This window comes from Rhinolophus sinicus, linkage group LG04, assembly GCF_036562045.2.
Source record: "Rhinolophus sinicus isolate RSC01 linkage group LG04, ASM3656204v1, whole genome shotgun sequence".
Lineage (NCBI taxonomy): Eukaryota > Metazoa > Chordata > Mammalia > Chiroptera > Rhinolophidae > Rhinolophus > Rhinolophus sinicus.
The window spans coordinates 157025554-157044370 of NC_133754.1; the positions used below are offsets into that span (position 1 = coordinate 157025554).

The 18817-nt window shown below is 38.7% G+C and overlaps 1 protein-coding gene across 1 annotated transcript in view; it reads right to left on the reverse strand.

The window, feature by feature from the left end:
* Positions 1-18817, reverse strand: part of SPATA31F3 (SPATA31 subfamily F member 3) — a 48218-nt gene that overhangs the window by 27761 nt on the left and 1640 nt on the right. Inside the window, exon 2 of the transcript XR_012495838.1 lies at positions 14757-14949. The gene's annotated coding sequence lies outside the window, so the exon portion shown is untranslated. The remainder of the gene's footprint in view (positions 1-14756; positions 14950-18817) is intronic.

The following is an 18817-nucleotide window of genomic DNA, read 5'->3' on the forward strand; positions in this document are numbered from 1 at the left end:
AGGAGGGGTGGGTGAGACTCCCTTGTTTGTTTTCCTTACTGCTGTATCTCCAGCACTTAGCACGGAATCTGCTACTCAATATTCGTGGAAAGAATCAAGAAATAATATGAGCAAATCAATAATGAGTGATTTGTGCTACTGGCACTGGGATCCAATGGAGGATTTTGAGCAGAGGATTGAAGCAATCAGATTTGCAGGTTATTAAATGTTTTTTTTATGGATCGAATGTTTGTGTTCCCCCCATCCGCCAGTTCGTATGTTGAAACCCTAACCCCAATGTGGGGGTATTAGGAAGTGGGGCCTTTGGGAGGTAATTAGGATTACACAGGGTCTGGAAGGTGGTGCCCTCCATAAATGGGATTAATGCCCTTATAAGAACTCTTATAAGGGAATTCACAGAATGCCATCAGGGAACTCTGTGAGAGCTTGCTTCCCCCTCTCTGCTTTCCACCAGAGGTTACAGCAAAAAGATGGCTGTCTGTGAACCAGGAAGTGGGTTCTATGACCAGTACCCTGATCTTGGACTTCCCAGCCTCAGGAACTGTGAGAAATAAATTTCTGTTGTTTATAATCCACCCAGTCTATGGTATGTTGTAGAGAAGCCCAAATATATTAAAATCTTCTTCAAGCTGTTATGGTCATCATAAGCAGCACTCCATGTTATCCCAAGTAATAGTTTTAAATTAACTCTCAAGTATACACACTGCAGTGGGAGAATTCACAACTGCAAATATTCAAATCTATGGGAAATGCTGAGGAGACATCACAAACCTAAGACTGCCTCCCCTTCTCTCTATAGCCTTCCTTTACACCCCCTCCTTTCCCTAACACTGAGGCCCTTTACTCACCTTAGTAACCTTTTCAAAGAATTTCAGCTGAGCTATGGATACCCAGCCTACTCTGATGAGGTATTTGCAATTTATGCGTAATTTGTTTATAACAAATTTTATATTCCTACATTTCTGCTATAATCATAATACTATTTTGGTACTTCTCTTTTGTAAGTGAAATTAGCATTTCCATGTACAATAGAAAAATTGTTGGTTGTCTCCTTAATGTGTCTAGGGATTTAATCCAAACCTGAAGTCTAAGTTTTCTATGCCTGAGATGAGCCATTTGCTTGTGGAGGGTTCTCGGGGTACTTCAGTGCTGCTGTGGACTTATGCCTGGGTCTCTTCATGTCAAAGGATGACCTGGTTGACTTTCCCTTTGGCAAAACAGAAGGAACCTGAGATCAGAGGCACCATCTGGAAGTTTCCTCCTGAAATGATTTAACATCTCTTGTTCCTTACTCTTATAGGGTTTTCCTACAGAAAGGCGGAACATGGAGGCCTTCCCATCAAAGAAGGCACCAGGAATCCAATGGGCCTCATGTCCAAAATAAAGAAAACTTGAGGGTTTTTCGACTAGTTACCACCTCCAGAGCAGAATCAAGGGAGTATTTCAGGAAAGGGGCTTAGAAGGAAGCAGAAGAGGCCCACGCACAATTCCATAAAGATCAAAAACACTTACTTCTGGTATTTATGAAGATTTCTAGTGACTGAGTGATTGTTATTCTTATTTATGGAATCTTGCCATCAGGGAACTGACATTTTAAGCAGGACAAACTTTTCAGACAGAGTCAGGAACATGGAGAGGAACTTCCCAGATGACCTTTTTGACATCTTTTTCAATTGTATAACTCTAATTCTAACGTAAAAATCTAAAAATTGTTCGTAAACTCGTTTCAGTGTCTGAGGAATGAGGAATAAATTGGGAAGCTGCATCCCAATTTAGATGTATCTAGGCAAGAACCCAGCCTGATAAGACATTGGTGGCACATGGAAAAGAGAGCAAGAGGCCAAACCCATGGCCTGTAGAACTCAAAATTAACTTGTGTCAGGGTTATCTTGGAAGGGACTCTGGCTTTCATCTCAATCCATAGCCCCAATACTCTAACAGGAAGAAAAGTGCAGGTCTTCACGTTGAGGTAGGGTAGGGGTAGCTATTTCCCCAGAAATCGCCTGAAGTTGAGAAGGCAACAATGAGAACCTGAGTTGCCTCACTACCTCTGGAATCTTCTCTCTGGTCTTTAGGCACTTGGCATGTCCCAGGAATTTAATTTTGCTTCAATCTACTCATCTTTACCTGCTCTTTTTCAGGATGGCCAATAGTCCTCTCCCTTTATCTCATTCCTTCTAAGCAGGCCCTGGGCGAAGGGAGTTCAGGATGCCTTTATGTGATATTCTTTCCCATTGCTGCCATCCCACTGAACTGTCTGCAACTCCAAGCCATGTTCCCATGTCAGGAAATTGAGCCCATTTTTTCCATGCTGAAGCAGCATGGGAAAAATGCTCAGTAAATGTGTGTTGAATAAACTATGTACAAATATATGCTAAGGCAATTTAAAAGGAACAATATTATAATGGAATTATGAATAATTTTTCTATTGAAAAAATGTCGTGTAGTGGCATTATTTTTATATAATAATAAATACAATAATATTTTCTTGTAAATATTTTATAAATTCATAAGTATATTTAAAATATGCAAGTATATACTTACTTTTATAAAAAATGAACAGCTTATAAATATATATTTAACTTATTTCTATAAAAATACTATTTTTATATGAATTCAGAAAAAATTTCCCCACACATTTTCTAAATATACCCTAATCATGCTTCTCATCTCTCTAGCCCAGCCTAACTCCCACTAGAAGGTAAGCCCCTGCACCATGATAATGTAAGCCTCCCCCTGCTGCCAGAATATACGATGTATGAGAGCAGGAACTCCTTTTTTGTCCACCACGTCCCTAGCTCCAAAAACAATGTCTAATAAATAACAGTCACTCAATAAATACTGCTGAATAAGTGAATATACACTTTCATCTTTATCCAAAGACAGGAACACAAAATCAAGTGGTGGCAATAAGAATGCATATGCTACATGGGTCTTATTACAGTATAAATAATGAATCACATTTATAAAGTATTTATTAAATAAATATGCTAGGCACTATGCTATGCATTTGATATGTAAAAATAGGATACAGACACTATTATTAATTTTAATATTTTTAAACCTAGAGGAACCGAATTTTAGAGAGGTTAGTTATTACATACCTACATAAGCTATCTTTTTTAATTTAGCAAATCACTGAACCATCTTCATGAGCTATTCATCATAATAAAATAGAGTAAGACAATGTTCAAGTTCTCATTATTTGGCTCCTCCAAGTCACCAGTGAGTAAAAGAGCTGCAATCAGAATTTTGATTCCTTAATTCTAGTATGCATCCAAAGCAGCTCAAATTTCTTCCCAGAAGACAAATATAAACATCTGTAATAATGCTGCCCATGTCACAGGGTTCTGCTGGGGGAGAGTTAATAAGTGATTACAAAAATCTCTGTAAATACAAAGTGCTGTGGAAATGCAAAACATCTACAACAACAGTAATTAATTCTAATCAGCATCTCTTTTCTGTGTGCAGCTGTCTCTCAAAATTCACTTTGGGAGTTTAATCACCCCATCTCAACAAATAAAGTAACCTCCCTCTGTCTCAGACTCTACTAAGAAGCTGTCCCTCATTCCCCCCCTCCCAGCTGCTGAAGCTCTTCCCTTCCCTGACCACCCCTAGCCCCCACCGACTTCCTACTCCCAGTTGATCAACAAAGGCTGAATGGTGACATTAATGAGAAAAAAAGAGTTCAGACTGAGCCTTGAGCCTTTCAAAATCCCTGAATTTCAAATAAAATTGGGTACAAGGGAGAAATATACAGACATTTCAAAATAGAGTTCCCTTTCCTCTCCTACACAGGAAGGGAATTTTTCCTCCCTCTGAGCTCCAGTTATGCTCAGGTAACTATGATGAAATACCGGGTTGACAAATTATTATTTATTTGGCAATATGAGGCTCATAATAAGCCACCAAATAAACACAGCAATAATGACAATAATCAACATTCATTTATGTTTATGGCTTCTTGAGTAGTTGTAATATAGACTATATGGCCTCCAAACCGAAAATATTTACTATCTGGCCCTTTATAGAAGTACTTGGCCAAACCCTGATAGGGTGAGGCCTGGGGCACTTCAATATAATAAGAAATATGGGAAAAGAATTTTGAAAAGGGGAAGTTACAAAATAGTCACAGGGATGTAAAGTATAGCATAGGGAATATAGTCAACAATACTGTAATAATTATGCATGGTGCCAGGTGGGTACTAGACTTATCAGGAGGAGCATTTTGTAAAGGATATAAATGTCTAACCACTATGCTGCACACCTGAAACTAATATAAAATAATATTGAATGTCAACTGTAATTGAAAAATAAAAAAAATACATGTTAATTTTAAAAAAAGAAATATAAAAAAGAAAAAGAATTTTGAAAAAGAGCAGCTCATGATATGGGTAGAACACCAGGGAATGTGCAGTCTCCGAAGTCAAGCGAAGATCATTTTTTAAGGTACAAGGGAGTGATCAATAAGCAAGATGAGGACTGAGAATTGAATGTTGGATTTCATAACCTGATGGTCACTGGGGACCTTCACAAGAGCATTCTCGGTGGAATGGTAGGAATGAAAGTCTAATTGATGCGGTGGGTTCAAGAAAGAATGGGAAGAGAGGCAGTGGAGAAAAATAAGTTTTGCTAGAAAGGCAAACAGAGGAAAGAGTCATAAACTGAAAAGGGTTGCAGAATAGAATGTGTTGGTTTTGTGGTTGTTCTTGTTTCCTAAGTGGTATATCACAGCATGCTTGTGTGCTGATGAGAATATGAGAATGATGCAAGAAAGATGAGAGTGATGATGAAGATGAAGATGGGTAAGAGGTTACACCTGAAACTAATAAGAAAAACACCATACAGATCTACTATGGAAGCTGCATCCCTACTGGTAAGGGAAAGAGTTTCAGCAGTCCGGTGAAGTGATTTCCTGTGTCAAAAATCTAGGGTAAATAAGGGTCCTCAAAAAACAGAAAGGGAAATCAGAAAAATTAAGTCAGGCCCTGAGGCAGAAAGCTTGCTCCTGTAAAAGGTAGCGGCTTTCACCTAATGGAGGCCCACCAAGGGCCAGGAAGTGTCTAAAAACTTGTGTGAACTGCCCAGGGATGGAACACATCCTGCAGACTCTGAAAATAAAGCTGACTTGCACGACATATTGCCTACAATAGATTCATGGTGCTCTCTAGGTTTCCCTTTTGTTATCCTTTACTAATGTCTCACTCAGATAGTCCATCTTTTTACAGAGAATCTCACAAAAGCCCTGTGTCCAGGTGAGAATCAGAATGTTCAAAGAACATTGTCTCCTTGAGGCCAGTATGGCGAGGGCAACTGTCATCAGGAAAAGGTAGATGAATTCCACAGGCACAGTGCCTGGGCCACAAAGTCCAGAAGACTCTTGATTTTCATCCCAGTGTCAACCTCAGAAATTTTGTGTGTTACTTAATTAAGAAGAGGAAACCTTACAAAATCATAGAAGATTCTGTGTGAAAGATGGACATGTCCTAATAAGCAAATGGGCATAATGGCATATGATTTCTCTTATAAAACAAAACTCTGGACTTTCACTATTTAACTCTCCAGGGAGACTCTCCAGGCAGGGAGTGGAAGCCCGGCAAAGCTGCCCCAACACTGTCCCCTGAGTTTCTCCTTCCTCAGGGGAACTCTTACCTCAAGAACTGTTACAGACCCCAGGAGTACAATGTTCTTCCTTTCACGTTATGTTAACAAGTGTAGTCAAAACTTCTCCTGTCTTTGCAGGGTAGAGACAGACTAGAATATTCAGAAGCCTTCCCAGGAGACTAAGGGAAGAATGAAGCAAACAGAAACTACAGAAGCAGGAAAAACAGGAATATGAAATCTTGGCACACAGGCTTTGAAGCCAGGTAATTCTGGATTTAAATCATGATTCTGTCACTTATTGGCTGTATAACCTTGTTCAGGTTATGCAACATCTCTGAAGTATAGTTTCTTCATCTATAAAATGGGTAAATTTATACCTACCTGTGTGAGTTCAGGTCCTTCGAGAAGTAGACAGCAAGATCAGATTAGACTTTCAAGACATTAGGGAAAATGCCTGTGAAAGAAAATGGGCAGGGAGCTGGAGAAGGCTGAGATCTGTCAGACAGTGACGCACATCTGACCCATGAGAAGGGGAGAGGGAAAGAAGGGAGGTAGGATGGGAAGAGCCTTAGACTGCCACGAAGGTTTCAGAAAGTTTCTACAAAACTGTAGAATCTTTAGGCCAAAATCATGGATCAGAGGCGTTCTCTGTCTCACAGGAATGGGCCTGCCATAATATCCCTGCTGTGTACTGTCACTGACTGGAAATAGACCAAGGGAAACATGGCCGTGGAGCAAATGCAGGGTTGTATTTAGAACACAGCAGCTGGGAACATTAGTCAATTATGCTCCCCACAGTAGTAGATCTGAGAGGCACATACTCGTGATCACACACATCTCCTTCTCCACAGAGGGTTGGGGAGCAGCTCCTCCAAGTTTCCCAGACACCTCTCTTCCTGAGGAAGAGCTAGTTTAGTGGCACGAACTACAATCCTCATCACTGCTGTTGATCTCAGGCCTACAACTGGTACGCGAACCCTGCCTTCTCCAGTCTAAATTCCCCTCACTTTCGTCTGTCACCTTGGCTGGTCTTGGTGGCTTACCTGGTAGTGTGACCCCAGCCTGCATTCCTGCAGGGTCTGGCAATCATACCTTTGGTAATCACACCCTTCTCAGGCTGGAGTGGCTGTACGTGTCCATTCAAAGGGGCAAGGGAATACCAAGAGACGCCCAACTGCATCACAAAGATTCCACACATACTCCCTTTCCTCCCTAGTATCTCCATTGTATAAAAGCAGCCTTATCTTCTCCTGCTGATCAGGTTCAACTACCTTTGTCAATATCGTGAATCCTCTTCTCTCAGATTGATCCCTGGACACAAGGAGTCCAAAATGCCCTGGTGGCAGCCATAGCTTATAAGATCCTTGCTGTGTTCCCTGGCAACAGTACACCTTCTTTGGGGATCAGGATCTCCAACTCTGCAAAGCTTAGAGTTGCAGGGACAGGAAGTACAAAATCCCCCATTGAGTCATTGTGAGTAATGGCAAGGGGGATTGGTTACTCCTGCTGGCACCCCTTGGTTCCCAGAACCATATATTCTTCCCATTGGGAACTTAGCACTATATAAAGTTCTCTCTATATATACCGTATCCTGAAGGATGGTGCTCCACCTTTTCAGAGTGTTACCACCAAGCTGGCACTTTAGCTGGACCTTTAAAAGGCTGTTCCAACATTTTCTGAGGCCAGCTGGCCCTCGATGGTGTAGTATGTGATATGACCATCAGCCCACTTCACACATTCTTCACTGTGAAGTGGGTCCCATATTTTGATACTATGCTGTGTGAGAATCCCTGCCTATAGATCAAGCATTCCACAAGCCCCTAAATAGTGATGCTGGCTATAGCACTATAGTTAGGAAATATAAACCCACACCCCCATCTAACCCTGTGAGGATGAACCACTGGCCCTTCCATTGTGGACAGGTCCAATGTAGTTGACTTGCCACCAAGTTGGTCTCCTCTAGGAATAGTGCCCTATCAAGGGCTCAGGTTATTATCAGGAGGTAATAATCTTTGCCCACTGGGAAATTAGTGAACCATAACCAGAACCCTATCTTACCACCTGTTTTCTTGAACCATGTGTGTTGGTTGAATCATCTAAGAAACAGATGTCAAGATGAAATTGGATACATAAGATATTTGTGGTGGAGACAGGGTGAGCTCCTGTGACAGAAAATGGGGAGGGAATCAGAGAAGGCTGGGGGGAGCTACCAAAATATGACGCAGGTCTGACTCCTGTGTAGTAGGGAGGGAGAGAAGGAAGGTTGGATAGGAAGAGTCTTAGATTCCCATGCAGCTCTACAAAAACTTCAGCAAAGCCAATGGGAAATCCTCAAGCCAAAATAGCCTATCAAAGGAGTCCTACATCTCATCGGAATGGCCTACCTTAGGATCCCTGCTGTACTTAGTCACAGGCTAAGAACAATCCACGGGAAGAGTGGCATTAGTACAAATGCAGTGGTGGGTTCAGAATGCAGCACCTAGGGTTGCCAATCAATTATGCTCTGCAGTAGGAGATATAAAAGGCACATTTTCCTGGCCACCATAACACCTTGCAGGATTATTTTGAGGATAAATAAAATAATATATGGAAATGCTTAACTATATCTAGCACATTGCAAGTACCTAACACATATATTTTGTTAGTTCTTGTTATAACTATTATTAATGGTAGCTGGTTCTTGGCCTGCTCATTAAGAGGCCCTTATCTCATACCACTCAAAAGCTACTTCCTTAATATCTTGGCACCTTCATGGTTAAGACCAATAGAAAGAGAACTTCTGGCCTATAAGACACGTCTTTTTGTAAGTGATAGACACTATTCCTCTAGTAAGAGTCCATACCCACTTCCATGTCCATTCAGAGAGAGAGATGTTTTCTCTTTCCTCTGGAGTGCTAAACTAGGGGTCATAATCCTGAAACCCTTCCCCATGTTCCCACTATCCTCTTGCTGTAAGCAAGAAGTCAAGCTGCAGTAGGAATGAAAGTGGGAATCGGAGAGGTCACAGAGAGAAAAACCAGACCTAAAAGAGGACAGTGTTTAAGAACCCACACTCAGCTCAGCTCCTAACACCTCAATTACATAAACCTTTGCTCAAATTTCTTTTCCTTTGCTCAAATTTGTTTGAATTGGGTTTCTGTCATTTCTAAGTGAAAGAGAGCTCAGATATCTGAGAACTGATTTGATGAGTAAGTTTGAGGTAACGGGAGGAAGATTAAAAGAAGTGAGTCAATGGCAGAATAAGAAAGCCTATATTTCCAAAGTAACAGATAGTCTCCTACAGTGCATAATTGTATATACCACCCCTCCTATGTCCATGTGGCTATAGGTTTAAAAGAATATTATATAAAGGGCAAAGCAATGTTTGTGAAAATTCCAGCACTGAACAATTTTGTAATCTTGGGCAATAAAATAATTGACATTTATTAAGTGCATGCATACTTTATGCCAGGCATTATACTAAGAGCCTTACATGCATTATTTTATTTAACCGCTATTTCACACTTGAGAAAACTGAGACTCAGAGATATTAAGGAAGCACTGCCAAGGGTACATATCTAGTAAATGCATTTGGGGGATCTGAATACAGATCTCTCTGACTCCAGAATCCATGCCCTTTACCTATGTATTATATGGCCTCTTTTGAGGTCAATTTGTGTCTATTACATGAGGCTAAATGCTTTAAAATTCACATATGTCATTTTACTAACATTCATTATTCCTCCACTCACTGGAGTTCTGGAAAACTATTAAATAAATATAAAATTTCTGGCTATATTTAATACCTTTGACGGCTAGAATATGGAGCTTCCACTCCCTCTTAAGTCTAATATTGATGACTTTATACAGACAGTGAAAACGGATTTGATATACAGGTAAATGGTAAGTCTTGTGTGGAGGCAGCAGGAACACAAGGGTCTACAGTTATCTTCTGTGGAGTTTATCCCTTCTTTTTCATCAGAATCCCCACTCAGAAGCCTGGAAAATAGATAGTCACCCTTTTCCTGCCCTTTGCAATCATTTTGTCCAAGGTAGCTAAAAGAAATTTATATGAAAGAAAAACCAGAAACCCAGGAGAATATGATAAAGAAAAAAGGTTCTTTGTTTTCTTGTCTGTCTCCAAGATATTTAGTATAAGTCCTCATTGTCATTTATTATCTCAGTAAGAGACATCTTCCATGTGAGAATCCATCCGGCATGTGGAAAACCTGGGCTGAGTGTGACGTGCTCACCGATTCTCTTTAACACGGGCATTTATCCTACTGTTAGATACTGGCAGGATATAGCTCAGAACTCCCCATTACGCCCTAGAACTAGGTGCTGCCACCAACTCCTCCTGCCAAGTCCCCGGCAAGACCTGCATTCCCTAATCCGATGAGTATCTTTAATGCTCACCATTATAGAACTCAGCCACATCCTTGATGTGGTCACCTTTTGCCTTCTGCTGGCTCCTTGCTCTGTCTTCCTTCTGGTTTCATTCTCTTCCAGTTCTTTCTTCTTTCTGTCCAGTCACTCCTTCAGTCTCTCTCCAAGGCTTTTCTTACGTTTCTGGCCCTTGAAAAGAATGTGTCCTTGGTCTCTCTCAATGTTCTTCTCTCTGTGCGCTCTTCCTGGATGGTCCCACTCTACCCATGGCTCCAAGGACTACCTGAGGACTCCCAAAGCTGTATCTTCAGTTCTGCTTCTCTTGTGAACTTCCAAACCACATGTCCTTCATCTCCATCTGGATGTCCCACCGGCATTTCAAGCCTAACACAGCATAACTGAACTCCCCTTGTCACTAGTACCTTCACCTTCTGTCTGTATCTCCATTCACGTCTTCACTGTCCACAGTCATCTCATTCCGGTCTCAAGAACTCATCCCACAGTCTTTCCTCTCCTTCCCCACCCCACCCATATTTCTTCACTTGTCTAATATCTACTCATTCTTGTTTCATCTTGGACATAAGTTTCCCCAGAAACCGTTTGCCAACCCCACAAGTCTGTGTAACTTACCTCTATGTGTTCCTACAACACTATAAACTTACCCTCTCATAGCACTAATCACAATATAGTATAGTAATTGCCAGGTTAAAGTTATTTGTCTGTATCTTTCACAGATTCCTGCACATATCTTATCTAAATTGTTCACTGTTATATCCTCCGGGTCTAACACATTCCCTGACACAGAGTAGGCACTCAATAAATATTTGTGGAAGGAGTAAACAAATGAATCACTAAGTCTTCAGCTGGATTCAACAGTTCAAAAATGATCACAGTTCAATATGTACTGTGCCTATCATGTCCCATTTTACTTCCTAAAATGTTTATTGGATATGTTCCCTTATCTTATCTATAATGCAATTGTCTCAGCACAAATTCTAATCATTTCTTGACTGGGCTATGCAGCAGTTCCCTAACTCAAACCTCAACCCCGTCTGCTCTGTTGTCCACACAGCTTCCAGAATGATCTTCCTAAAATCAAATTAGAAAACAAGGGAAAAATCAAATTAGATCATACCACTCCCAAGCTTAAAGACTTCCGTGGGTTCACCATAGCCTGTAGGGTAGTCGAAAATGCAAGCTCGGTATAACGGAAACGTCCATGCTTTGGTTCCTGCCTACCTATTCTCCAGTCACATCACTCACCACCCCCCTGCCATAGGCACCTACCTCATCAGGTTCACACATACACTATGCTCAACTGTCTACCCTGACTCACTCCTATTCTTTCAACAAAACATTTATTGACCACTTAATATGTGCCAGGCAATATTTCAGGTACTGGTGACTATGTAATGAATAAAAACACAAAAATCCCTGCCCTCTTGGTGCATGAATTCTCTCTCTACTCAAATGCCACCTTCAGCACGATGCCTTTCTTTAGTGCCTCCACTGAACTATAAAATATCTTAATGCTATTTTAACACAACATGTAACTGTTGACATACTTGAATACAAGGGTAGATCTAGGTTTTATGAGCCATGAAACTTATGCAGTTTGGTTCTGTGTGTGAAAGGGGGCATATTTAAGAAAAAATATTACCAATATAATATTGCTAAGCCCTTTTCAGGGCTTTGGAAGGCACCTGTGCAAGTCACTTCATGGTACATCACTCTATTTACCTGTCTTTCCCACTAGACTGTGAACTTTTCATTTCTATACCCCCACTCTATAGTCACACTCATGCCAGCTCAGAGACTCCTTTTTCCCAAGTCTATGATCATTGTTTACCGCTTTCCTAGAAAGGCTACAACATAACAAGAATCTTGCCTATGAGCTACATCTACCTGTCTTCTCTTGGGGGTGACAATGCCCTGGAACTCGCCCTTGAGCTAGTGGATCACTAATTCTAACATTTCATTTCAATTCTTGCATGCTTTACTGGAAGTAGGAATCCTCTCAAAGGACCACTCGCTGGCTCCCCAGGGGCTTCCAGATGCTTCAATTAGTTTTTAGTCCCTTCCCATAAGTCACAGGACCTCTTAAAGCAGATTAAGAACGTGTACAAGAGTGTTCCCAACAATCACCAAAGAATTTCGAAACTGTTCACAATAGAGGCTGCCACATGTACAAAGAGCAGACCCAGAGTCCAGACTTAGAAAAATTCTTTCTGGTTTCCTTACTCAGTCTACGTAAGACTTTCAGGCTACCTAAATCTGCAATCTTCTTGCTCCCAAATCACTTTGTCTACTTCCTCTAGAGGTATATATTCTATTCGTCCAAATATTTCGTGAGCTGCCCAGAATCAGAGAATCAAAAAAATTTAGAGTAATAAAGGACTTAGAGGAAAGTAAATTTAAAAATACATACGTAGTATATATACTACTATATCTATATAGTACTATATATCTATAGTAGTATCTGTATCTATGTATAGCTATATACCCTGTATATATCTATATACTATATAGATGTATATCTATATCTATTATGTTCGAACTATTGTAAGGAATACAAAGAAGAGTAACATGATCCTAGTTTTCAAAGAGCATATAAAAAAGTCTTTCCGTGGCCAGTATTTTCTTAACCTACATTGCTATTTTTCCTTCTTTTCTCCAACTCTGAACATTATATTTTTCTAGAGTTTTTCCTATACTTTAAACCAGTCTCATTCATAAATCACATGCTTCTGGCACACACTAAAGATAACTGCAGAAAAAAATAGCACACTTATCAACTACTCTCCTAAGTGTGGAAGACATACTCAAACAGAGAAAACTGCCTTTTTAATATCTTAGAACCAGGCAACATATCCTAGAAATTAGCTAAATTTCATTTGTTAGAAACTAAGCAACTGAGCTCTAAGGAAAGACTAAGGGTTTCCATGGGCTTTTATAGACTCAATCTTGCTGCAAATAAAGAATCTAAGGACATAAAAAGTAATATCCAAACAAATGAGAAACAGAAACTCATAGACACGGACAATAGTTTAGTGGTTGCCAGAGGGTAAGGGGGGTGGGGGGGGTGGGGGGGAGGTGAGGGTAAGGGGGATCGAATATATGGTGATGGAAGAACTGACTCTGGGTGATGAACATACAATGGGATTTATAGATGATGTAATACAGAATTGTACACCTGAAATCTATGTAATTTTACTAACAATTGTCACCCCAATAAATTTAATTAAAAAAAAAAAAAAGTAATATCCACCAAATATTTATGTTAATGCCTTTGAGTACTCACTAAATCTCAGACATTGAGAATAAACATGGTACCTGCTCTTAACAAAGTCATAGCCTAGTAAGAAAGGCAGAAATGCAACAGATAATGATACTACAAAATGGTAGAAATGATAATAGGGATAAGCACAAGGTGCTATGTAAATCCGGAGGAGAGGTACTAACCTACTTGGAGTGAAGGAAATAATATTTTACCTGACTTTTAAAAAAAGATAAGTTTTAGATAGCAAAACTGTGAGGCAAGGTAAGGCAGATGCATATACCAGCACTGAAATTGCCAGTGCTGTTGTACTGGACATTGGAATGCTGGTACTAAACAGTGGATGCTGGTACTAGATACTGGATGTCCAGTGCAAGACAGTGGTTGCCCCATTGGCAACCTTCAAAACTCATGGAATTGGTGATTCGTAAACCATAGGAAGGAGGTTCCAGTGCTAACAGTTAAAAAAGAGGCACTATAGCAACATTCCAAGGAGGTGACAAGGCAGGAAAAAAATGCACAGATCATTCTTATATTGAAAAAGAATGATCCCAAATCAATAACCTACGCTTTAAACTTAAAGTAGGAAATGATAAGTAAACTAAACCCAAAGCTGGCAGAAGAAAGGAAATAACAAAGAACAGAAAATAGAAATCAATGAAATAGAAAACAGAAAACAAGGAAGCAAATTAATAAGACCAAAATTTGGTTCTTTGAACAGAACAAAATTGACAAACCTTTAGCTAGATTCAACAAGAGAAAAGAGAAGACATAAATTACTAAAGTAGAAATGAAAGAGGAGATTTCACTAGTAACCTTACAGAAATGAAAAGGGTTATAAAGAAACAATATAAACTTGATGCCAATAATTAGAACAATTTATACAAAACAGACAAATTCCTAGAAAGACACAAATTACCAAAACTAACTCAAGAATAAATGGAAATAGACTCATAACAAGTACAGAAATTAAATCAGTGATTTAAAATCCCTCCACAAATAAAAGCCCAGGCGCAGATAACCTCAATGGTGAATTCCATCAAAATTTAAAGAATAAATAATATCAATCTTTCACAAACTTTCCAGAAAATGGCAAAGGATCACTTCCCAACTCATTCTGTTAAGTCAGTATTACGGGGATACAAATGTTGGACAAAGACATCAAAAGAAAAAAATAATAAGCCAATATCCCTCACAAATACAGACACAAAAACACTCAACAAAATAACAGGAAACTGAATCCAGCAAAATATAAAAAGGATTAAATAACCTGATCAAGTATTGGCGAGGATGTGGAGAAAAAGTTACACTGTTGGTGGGAATGTAAATTGGGGCAGACACTATAGAAAATAGTACGAAGGTTCCTCAAAACTTAAAAATAGAACTACCACATGATCCAGCAATTCCACTTCTGGGTATTTATCTGAAGAAAATTAAAACAATAATTTGAAAAGATACGGAGGTCTGACCATTGAGTTCGCGAACTCATCCTAGAAAAAGTGCTACATACCTCATTGTTGAATATCACTATGGTCACCTTGAAAGTACTCCCCTTGGGAAGCTATGCACCGACTCCAGCACCTAGTCCACCCTTCAAAGAAATTTTGGAACTCTTACTCTGGAATGGTCATCAATGCTATTGTTGTATTATCCTTGATGTCTTGAATGTCATCAAAAGGTCTTCCTTTCAATATTTCCTTTACCTTTGGGAAAAGAAAAAAATCATTGGGAGCCAGATCAGACAAGTAGGGAGGGTGTTCCAATACAGTTATTTGTTTACTGGCTAAAAACTCCCTCACAGACACTGCTGTGTGAGGTGGTGCATTGTCATGATGCAAGAGCCATGAATTGTTGGTGAAAGTTCAGGTCGTCTAACTTTTTCACACAGCCTTTTCAGCACTTCCAAACAGTAAACTTGGTGAACTGTTTGTACAGTTGGTACAAATTCAGAATGAAAAATCCCTCTGATATCAAAAAAGGTTAGCAACATTATTGCAACAAGTTTGCAAACTTAATTGTCAGCCCTCATACGAGATGACTTTGTGTTGTTTTAAACCACTAAGTTTGTGGAAAGTTGTTACAGCAGCAGTAAGAAACTAATATCACTGAGGAAGAATACATGTACAAGCTCACTCAGAATGTTGGTAGAACTCATTTCTTGTGGCTATAAGACTGAAGGCCCTAAACTCTTGCTAGCTATTGGCCAGAGGCCATACTCAGCTCTTAGAGGCTTCCTTAAACTGATAAAGTTCTACAAAAAAACCTATAGCTAACATACATAATATTAAAAAACTGAATGCTTTTCTCCTAAGATTGGATGTCTGCCCTCACCACCCCTATTCAACATCAATGAAATAAAAGACATACAGATTGGAAAAGTAATAAATAAAACCATTTCTATTCACAGACAACTAATAATCTACATGAAAAAATCCCATAGAATCTACAAAAAAAGCTCCTCAAATTAACATGTGCATTTAGCAAGGTCACAGGATACAAGAGCAATACAACAACCAGTTGTATGTCTCTATACCAGCAATGAATAATCAGAAATTGAAATTTTGAAAACTGTACAAAAACATGAAATACTTAGGTATAAATATAACAAAATACATGGAGGATCTATATATCAAAAACCAATAAAATCAATCAGAGGAAACCGAAATAAATGGAGAGATATACCATGTTCATGGATTGTAAGAGTCAGTGTTGTAAAGATTACAATTTTCCTCAAAATAATCTAAATATTTAATGCAATTCCAATTAAAATGCCAACAGGATTTTTTGTACAAATCAACAAACTGATTTAAAAGTGTATATGGAAAGGCAAAAGAACTAGAATATGCAAACCATTTTGAAAAAGAATAAAATTGGAGGACTCACACTACTTGATTTTAAGACTTACTATAAAACTACACTAATAAAGGCAATAGTGTAGTATAGGTGAAATATCAGTGGAGCAGAATAGAGTCCAGAAATTGACCTATATAAAAATGACCAATTGATTTTTTTTCTTAAAGTATAGCTGACATACAACAGTATATTAATTTCAGGCATACAGCATAGTGATTCAATATTTATATACCTTACAAAGTGATCACCACGATAAGTCTAGTAACAATCTGTCACCATACAAAGTTACTACGATACTACTTCGTTTTGCTGTACATTACATCCCCATAAGTTAAAAAAAAATTGCCAATTGATTTTTGACAAAGGTGCAAAGGCAATTCAATAAAGAAAGTCTTCCTTTATTAACAATTGTCACCCCAATAAACTTTAATTAAAAAAAGAAAAGAAAATATATGTCAAGATTTCTTTAAAAAAAAGTATTTCTAAGAAAGGATGGTAGAACAACTGGACATCCATATACAAAATAATGAATCTTAATCTATACCTCATACCTCATGTAAAAATTAATTTGAAGTGGATCATAGACCTAAATGTAAACAATAAAACTTCTTTCCCTATAAAACATAGGACAAAATCTTTTGTGATATTAGGTTAGGCAAAGAGTTCTGAGGTATAACACCAAGATCATAACCCATAAAAGATAAAATTGATAAATTGGATTTCATCGAATTAAAAATTCTGCTCTGCAAAAGACACTATCAAGAGAATGAAAAGACAAGCTATCCATTGGGAGATAATTTTTGTAAATCACATCACTGAAAAGTGACTATATCCAGAATGTATAAAGAATTCTCAAACTCAATGATAAGAAGACAGACATCCATTTTTTTTTAAACAGGCAAAATATATGAATGGACACTTCACCAAATATGCTATCTAGAGGGCAAATAAGCACAGGAAAATAAGCTCAACATTATTAGTCCCTAAAAAATTCAATGAATTTCAACGAGATACTAACATATACTTATTATAATGGTTAAAAACAAAACTGATAATACCAATTACTGGAGAGGATGTGGAGCAACTGGCACACTCATACATTGCTGATGGGAATGCAAAATAACGAACCCATTTTGGAAAATACTTTGTAACTTCTTTATAAAGTCAAACATATACTTACCATACCACTCTGTAATCATACACTAAGGTCTTGACCCAAGTGAAATGAAAACTTCTCACACAAAAACCTGTATATAAATATTTCTAGTGACTTTATTAATAATCACCAAAAACTGGAAACAGCCCTAATGTCCTTCAACTGGCTGGTTGAAGCCTAAGAAAAAGAGATGGAAGGAAGAGAAGAAGAACCAAGACTCAGGAAGAGCAGGACACGCAGAGCTCTGGGGTCAGAGCAGCAGTAGTGGGTGGGTCTTCTCTACAGGACACACTCTCACTAACTCAGGTCCAGCAATTCCCAAGCTCTGTGCTGCTTGGTTCTGAGTTTCAAGTTCCTGGGAGAGATTATGAGTGCACCAATTTAAGTTGGATCAATTGGGAGCACCCAGGGGGCAAGTTGCCTAAGTCTAAGAAGGCCACTGGGACCTTGTCCTTGTGCTTTGGAGCCACTCACAGTGAAAGGGAATTGTGTGCTAGGTAGTTGCCCCAAGAGATGTGTGTTGTAAGCAAAAAGGGTGCACTGATTCTCTTCCACTGGAGGTCACTATCAGGATATGAAAAGGACAAAACAGTGGCATTCTGATTATTTTTCAGAATAATCAGTGGCATTCTGATTATTTCCCCCCACGTTTCTTTAATATTCCAACAGGTTTTTGTATAAGGCCTAAAGAGAAATTACCCTCATTCTCATGTTTGTTCTGAGGTATAACACTTTGTTAAACTACTGACAAAAGATCATACGCACTCTCATTAAGTCCTTTATCTGAAAAATACAGCTACATGCTTAGCTTAGGATGGTCTTTAACAAGCTACTTACCCTGCTCTAAACTTGTAGGGCCTCCCTATCACCTACCATATCAAAACATTTATGTATTTAGAGTTCCTTATCAAATAGCTCCTCTCTGCCTTTTTCAAGTCCTTATTTATTAAACATTTGTTGAATATACAATGATTCTGCTTTCTAGACACTAATATGGACATGGTCATATCCATGTGATCATATTTGTCAGTCTTATTGACAAGAATTTATAGGCAAAATGGAACCAAATATTTGAACTTAGACCCTCCTAGAATATTTGTTGCGTATGTTTGCCATAACTAAAGGGTATGCCAAAAACAAACACAAAAACACAGTCTATCTTGCAAAGGGAGTTCTGTGTGGTACAGACTACTCTCCAGCAAGCTTGATCCTGTCTAGAGTCCCAGACCTATCTTGTTCACTCCCACCTTGCTTTTTCTTTTGCTATTTCTTTGACCTTGAAAATTTTATCTTGTGCATCATCATCCTATTCTGTGTCTCCGACTTGAGGAGATAAACTATCTTCAAAAAGTTTGCAGTTATTAACCTCTCCATACTCCAAACAATCCTTATAACATAGTAAAAAGCTGTCTTTTCTGAATGAGAAGAACTTTGCATGTAATTTTTTAAAGGAATTTGATAAATTTTATACTGGTTGTAATACTTTAATATCAACAATAAGTTAAATGATAATTATGCATGTTCCTTTATAAAATAATGCTCTCTCCTCCTTGGAATTTCCA